This window comes from Trachymyrmex septentrionalis, unplaced genomic scaffold, assembly GCF_001594115.1.
Source record: "Trachymyrmex septentrionalis isolate Tsep2-gDNA-1 unplaced genomic scaffold, Tsep1.0 scaffold7, whole genome shotgun sequence".
Lineage (NCBI taxonomy): Eukaryota > Metazoa > Arthropoda > Insecta > Hymenoptera > Formicidae > Trachymyrmex > Trachymyrmex septentrionalis.
The window spans coordinates 339,063-346,235 of NW_017305884.1; the positions used below are offsets into that span (position 1 = coordinate 339,063).

The 7,173-nt window shown below is 30.6% G+C and overlaps 1 protein-coding gene across 1 annotated transcript in view; it reads left to right on the forward strand.

Annotated features, from left to right (window-relative positions):
* Nucleotides 1–2,396: 2,396 nt before the first annotated feature.
* The window catches only part of LOC108753638 (putative fatty acyl-CoA reductase CG5065), a 39,732-nt gene continuing 34,955 nt past the window's right edge, over nt 2,397–7,173 (forward strand). The window contains exon 1 of the mRNA XM_018495410.1: nt 2,397–2,621. The gene's annotated coding sequence lies outside the window, so the exon portion shown is untranslated. The remainder of the gene's footprint in view (nt 2,622–7,173) is intronic.

A 7,173-nucleotide genomic window follows, 5' to 3' on the forward strand; every position in this document is an offset into this window, starting at 1 on the left:
CATTACTTCTCTAAAACATAAGATTATAATTAAAAAATTACGATTATAATGGCCACAAAAAAGTAATAAGACATTCTGGAAAGATATTTACATGCACAAACTTGCATACAAATTTAACTTTGAAAAATAAACATAATGTCATCTTGTTTTCATTTGATGAAGATGCAACTCTTTTGATTTACTATTGTATGTTCCATATTATTTCATTAAGATATACACGTGTAATTTTAATCCAAATTATACAGATATTTGTAATTTTGGATGGGGCCCGATGAGGCACTCCAAATTTTTGATATCCTCTCTCTCTCTCTCTCTCTACTAAATAAAGAACTACTTTAACATTAAATCACAGACGCACTGATTCTTGATATTGAAAGAAAGATATTAACAAATTTACAATATAATACATTATAGAACCGTACATATGATAACACAAACTATAAAAATCAATGCCTTAAACAATCTAGCTGGATCTTAAATGCTTGTATGATTCTGTATGAATTTATATATATGTACTACGTACACATATAGTCCTTTGAAACGCGCGCCGAAAAGGTTTTTCGGTCTTGAAACGCTAACTCTACTAAACTACCGCAGTAACATCACGACTAGCAATTTAACAAATTGATGCTTTTTCGCACCTTCGAACGATTTTAATAATACTGAGTAACATATTTTAAAATCTATAAATAATTAATTCTCATTGGAAAAAAAATTAACAAATTTATTTATATAAAAACAATTTATATAATTCCATTCTTTAGAATAAGCATACAAAAGATAACGAAATGACATAACGCAGTAAAAAAAGAAAACAATAAAAATTATTGATGACTCAAGACACGCATTGACACGTGAATTGTATGTAAAATGCTAATCAAATTAGCATTATATTAAGTAACATTAAATATCAAGTGAAATATATATTTTTTATTTTACTCCGGCCTTTCAGTATCTTCTCAAGAAGCGGTATGTGGCTCAGATGATTCAGAATTGCAGTTAGGTCACCTAGTTCTGGCTGAGACCTCTTCAATGCGTAAAGGTGTTCTTGACTCGTGAACGGATCCAATCCCCTCCACAATATAAAGGCTCGTCCGGATAACCGTTGTTAATAGGTCGATATATTTATAAAACTGGTATAGCAATATCGGTAACGCAACTGTGCTTCCTTCTTATAATTAGTCGAAAAATTCAAATTTTATTTACATTGTGATCCTGGGAATCCTCTATCAATTTTATCTCTTCATAAAAGTCAGTATTTAAGCCCCCGAGACTGTTCTCCGAAGATAAACGTTCAATATTCGAAACTAGTTAGTTATAATAAAATCTTCCTGTATAAATTAAATGGTATAAATAAAATCAAATTGTAGAAGCTTCTAGATGAAGTTATAAATTGCATTTCAACGAAGAATTTGTTTTATAACATCTAAAACTTACTTATAATAGCTTCGTATAATAATATTAAATGCGCATCGTTTTTTCAATCGTCATACCGTCAATTTTAGAATAATGACTCGAAGAATATATTATCATTAGAAACGATTAAAAAAAATCTGTTCTAATGATAATATTAACTAATTCATCGTTACTTTAATTTTAATTTTAAATTCTAAATAGAAATTAATTGTGTAAATTAAAAAATTAATATGTCGTAACAAATAATTCGAAATTAAAATTTGGATTTAAATAATGATGAGTTAGGTAAGGTAGTCGAAAGCAGTCGAAATATTAGAAATATCACATTTGTCTCTGCAAGAAAAACTTTTACATTACGATAAAACTAACTTCGAAGATCAAATTATGTCTGATACTTGTTGAATGGTTTAACTTTTACAGATAATTTATTATTCATGTATGCGTACTTTTTTTTAGAGACAAGAATAATGTTTATTTCAATGTAGACTGAAATTCCTATGCAAGAGCATATAACATTCGACCTTGTCTGTGCAACTCCCTTGCGCGTTTTTTCACAACACAGCACTGAGAAAAGTATTTCGTTGGAATTCTAATTAAAAACAAATTATATAGTAAAATTTTTTCGTTTTTTTACATCTGCTAGAATTCTGATATTAATTGAGATAACTGCAATTCTGATAATCAGAATCTTGTGATTCATCCGGAAATTTTCAAGCAGACATTTTTCTCAATAAAGGCATCGTTTATCTCTAACGAGGCTGTATTCGCGAAAAATAAATCAAAGGATGCTCATCTTCGATTTCATCTTTTCTTTTACTTCGTACCAAACGCTGACGCAGATCGATGCGGAGGAGGAAGACGGTAGCCCGATAGGATATGGTATTACTGAAGAAGGGGTACGAAGGTAGAGGTGGCAAAAGTGGGACCGCGTCAGCTCAAGCAGAGTGACAAAATGCGAGCTGTTTTACTCGCGAAAAGTCGTCGAAGCAGAAAAGAGGATCGATAGATCCACGCGCGCGAGGAGAAAGTTATTACATATATACCTACCAATATTCACGTCCACCTGATTGCCCGTCTATTTGCCTGAGTATCTGCCAGCGCGCATTAGCTCGCAGTCGTCTTGACTGACTGCCTATCTGCCTGTTCGCTGTCATCGCTGCGATACCAGCGATTCCTTTTGTCGATTAATCTCGCCGTTCAATAAGGTTAGTGGAAAATTACATTGTTGATCGATATGCAGGACACGTTCACACGAGTATTTATTTCGCAGTAAATCCGCGATATGCGGATTTTTTTCTAATAGTATCTTAGTTTATCATTAAATAACAGCGGCGTAAAGACTCTTTATGTATAAAGAAAATAAACAAAATAAATGGCGAAAAAGAGTCGTCGTATAATATATATATAATTAAAGATAATAGACAAGATACATAAAATAGTAAAACGGCGTATATTAAAATATAAAACAAACAAGTTTCGGCTGCTGGATTGAGCCCTCCTCAGATGTGAAAAGAATATAATATAAAAGACATAAAAGAATACAAGTTATTTAGTTTATCATTTTTCCTTGACTCGTTCTCTAGTCGACTTCTCTATTTCCGCGAGGGTACAAGGCGATTGAAACACTTCATGCCAGCGTAAGTCTCGTCACAACCCTTTAACAGACATAATTATCTAAAGATCTTACTTTCTAATAGTTCAGGTAAATTCTAGAACATGAAAACTGTAAATCTTCCAAAAGTAATCCTGCGCTGTTGTACGTACAGCTAGTGTATTTAATTTACTTAATTTTATGAATTTTATTTATTATTTCATTTATTCTTCATAAGATAATAATATATGTTTTTTTGTATTCTTTTGTGTAAGTATCTTTACTTTCATATCGTGCATGTTGTGATTCTATTTATATTCAAGTCTAATATGTTCTACAAATTACAAACTTTAACATTAAACGAAAAGATTTGCGTCAAATAAAAATGGATTAAATGATTCTTTTTTTTCTCTGATGAAATTGAACGGAAAACCTCAACGTGAATCTTTTTCGACTAAAACTTATGAATCAAGAAAAAAGTATTAAACGGAAATTCAAGCTGTTGCAGCATCTCTTACTGATATCGATTGTAAAATATGTCGTTTCTTCTCTTTGAATAAACACGGGAGTTAAAGTATTCGCCATTAAATCATACCATTCCACTTGTTTGTCGTAGTTTTTGTATTTGATTTCTCTCTTTCACGACGTTTACGTCCGGTATCTACTTTCTTTCCTCATTGTCGTTTTTTCCTGCGTTATCTCATCTAATTGTATTTTTTTTTAAATATATTTAATGCAGATTATAGAATTGGCAAACAGAATTCGCTTTGACAGTTTATATAGGTGTAGATATTATATTTACAAAACTTAGGACGGAATGTGCATTGTGCAAATTATCCAGCATTTAGACAAACAATTCAACCGTCACCCAAATGATTGAGAAACTTTTTTCATTTCGTAATTTCATCGAATTTACAAATACAACATCTTGACTTTGACGCTTGCAATTAGCAAGCCCACTTAAATGGTTTTCAAGAAGAAGTGGTTTTCATCCATGGTAACACGATTTTAATGACGAATGCGAAGTGCGGAAGTTTGTAATAACTGTATCTGGTCGTCGCGATATCGATAACAATCGTTCGTAGTATTCGTACAGAGTCACGCCCGGCGACGAAATTTTGGCATCTTTTATAATTTTCTCACTCATATCTCTGGAATTTGCCGATACGTAATCATTGTCACGTAGTTGCCAGCTTTCTCGGTTTTCCCGAGTGAGTATAGCCTCTCTTTATTTGATGTATCATTGAACAACGGTTACTTTTCCCGTAACGGGCAACCACCTGTAGCGATTCCGGTACGTTCTAATAGAACTTAATGTGAAGATTATGGAATGGTAAAATTGCAAGGCAGCGAAACACAATAAAAATAATAATTACAGGCAGCAACGCGATATCGTACACGCACACGGAGACCTTGCATGTGCAATTTTATTCCGTTAGAATGTTTCAATTTTCAACTTAATATTATATTTAATCTCATCGTTTGTCATTACTTATAAATTCTAGAAAAATTATTCTTTAACGAAATTATTTATTAGAGAAAAGTCGCCGATACTGATATAGATCTTTTTTAAAGAGATACCTTCTTATTTCTCCGAAATTATAAACATTACATTTTATTAATATTAATAAAAATATGATCTGTTTAGATAACTAAAGAAGTAGAAACCTATAATGTATGTAAATGTTGTTTTGCTTATTTCTATATATGTATAAAATCGGCTAAGAACAAATTATACAAATGTGAAAATAAAATTCTTTTCATTTCCTTTTGCAAAATGCGCAGTTTAAATAACACCTAATTAGATCATTAAATTGATGAATCAGATCGTTTTACATGTTTGTAGTTTCCTGAATCTATTATATTTCCTTTCTTATTTTTCTCGAACAGATCATAAGCTACTCTAATGTTTATACGGTTACGTTATTGTATTAAATAGTCCTATTAGAGTTGAAGGCATTTCTGTATTTACCGAAAAATCTTAAAAAAACGATCACGTTACATTTTTACGTCTTGCGAAACAGCATAAAGTATGCATACAAATTAACATTTTTTACATCAAAGTGAAAGAATTCTGGAAATTCTCATAATGCATCATTCGCATGTAGGTATTTTTCTTTTACAGATATTTCTGTAAAAGGAAAAAAATAGGAATGTATAGCATTACTGTATACTGTATCAGACACTTATTTTTTATCACACAAAAAAGTTAAGTATTGCAAAACAGAATTATAAAAATTGTTACATTATGTGATAGAAGATATTTTCTAATTTTCATTTCTTAAGTTTTATTTTTAGCTTTCGTTTAAAAAATATATAATCCAAAAACAAAGTGGTGTGGTAATCTTCTTTTTTTTTATTGATCAAAAACTCTGAAACAATTTAGAAAATTTTCTAATTAATATATTTAAATTGTTGGAAGAATAAGTCAATTAGATTCAGGACATTGTTTTAATACATTACTTTAAATACGAAGCGCCACTACGGTCTAAATGTTAAGATGTTGAGCTACTATACATATTCATTTAAATGAATTCATTTCAAAAATGATAATTGCGTGCCGATATGGTTGTCGGACTTTCAACGCAATCAATCTGAAATATTAATAATCCCCCCAAATTTTCCAAATCTTAAAGAACTGTAATAAACTTATTGCAAAAAATATTGCCTCAGTCGAGAGTCAAACCCGGATCTCTTGCATTCCGTGCGAGCGTCCTAAGCCTTTAGACTACCGAGACATTGTTTTAATAATCTAAGAATATATTTACGAATCGAAAGGATCACAATTAAATGTTCTAAAGCATCATATACTCGAAATGCAGGCTTTCTATTTGTATATACATATTTGTTCTACAAGTAAGACTTTCTTATGCAAGCTAGATCACTATTCACGTCTACTTTCAGCCTTTACAGATATCAGTTAGAAAATTTTCTCTTATCAAGTTGTATCTCAAGTAGCGACACATTTAAGTATGTAATTATCACAAAATCTTTAAAACCATAATAAAACATCAGCGCCATTCAATACGTTTTTAATTGTTCTCATTTAAGAACTGTATGAATGCAATTTTGCAAAAAAATTTCTTTGACATAAAAAATCGTACTGCATTCCGTGTACGCGAATCTCTTGTATATACATAGTTGCGAAATTAATTATCAAGCACGGCAAAATTTGCCAACAAATAAGATCATATTATATAGACAAAAACTATCTATTACGAAAGTTCATATCAATTAAGGTATATAAGAAAAGAATAATTTTGCAATATCTAAAAATTTATCTGGATATCTGAAAATTATTTTGTTACACTATTAAAATAACTAAGTAGGTCACTCAAGCACATAATGAATAATGATGCAAAAAGTTTTGACATTTTAACAGCTTCAGCATCCTATAAATATTGGGTTGGAAAGAAAGTAATTTTTAGCTCAAAAGTGTAGAATACATCTGTTAAGAATGAATCAAATTTAAATTTTAAAAAAGGATTTAAAAGATTAAAATTTTTACTTTCAAAGAATCATTATATTATTTGAATTTCTGTAAGTTCGATAATTTTTGTATATAAAAAACTGAAAGTTGGATAAAATGAGAAATTTTCTTGTCACTTTATGGACCGTAAGAAAATGTTCTAACATGAACGCTTAAAATTTTCCCTACAAAACCATTTTTTTTTATGTTCCCAAGATTTTTTTATTATTGTGTCATCGCAAGTTAAATAAAAGGAGCATTTTGACTTTGATTGCTCACAACTTCATTAAAAATCATCGCGTACAGCAGTTAAAAAAAATCATATTCTGAAAAATTTTGAAATTTTGCTCTAAATAACATTATGTACATATTCTTATAATATATTAGGTGTACAAAAAAGTTCTGAGCTTTAGATTTGATACAACCGAAATAACAATTTAAATTTTATATATCTTCCCGCCCTTTTGGGGTTTTAAAACAGTAACATTTAACCTCCTGAAATGCGATACGGTTTGGCGTTTGATGCACATAACCTCAAAAATCAGTAGTGTTCACGATGGCAATTACAAAAGAGCATATTCGATTTTCCATCCACTTCGCGTTTCATCTGAAGAAAAATGCTGCTGAAGCCACTGAAATGATTTGTGCTGCATATGGAGAGAACGCTGTAAGTCATGCAACATGCAAAAGGTGGTAT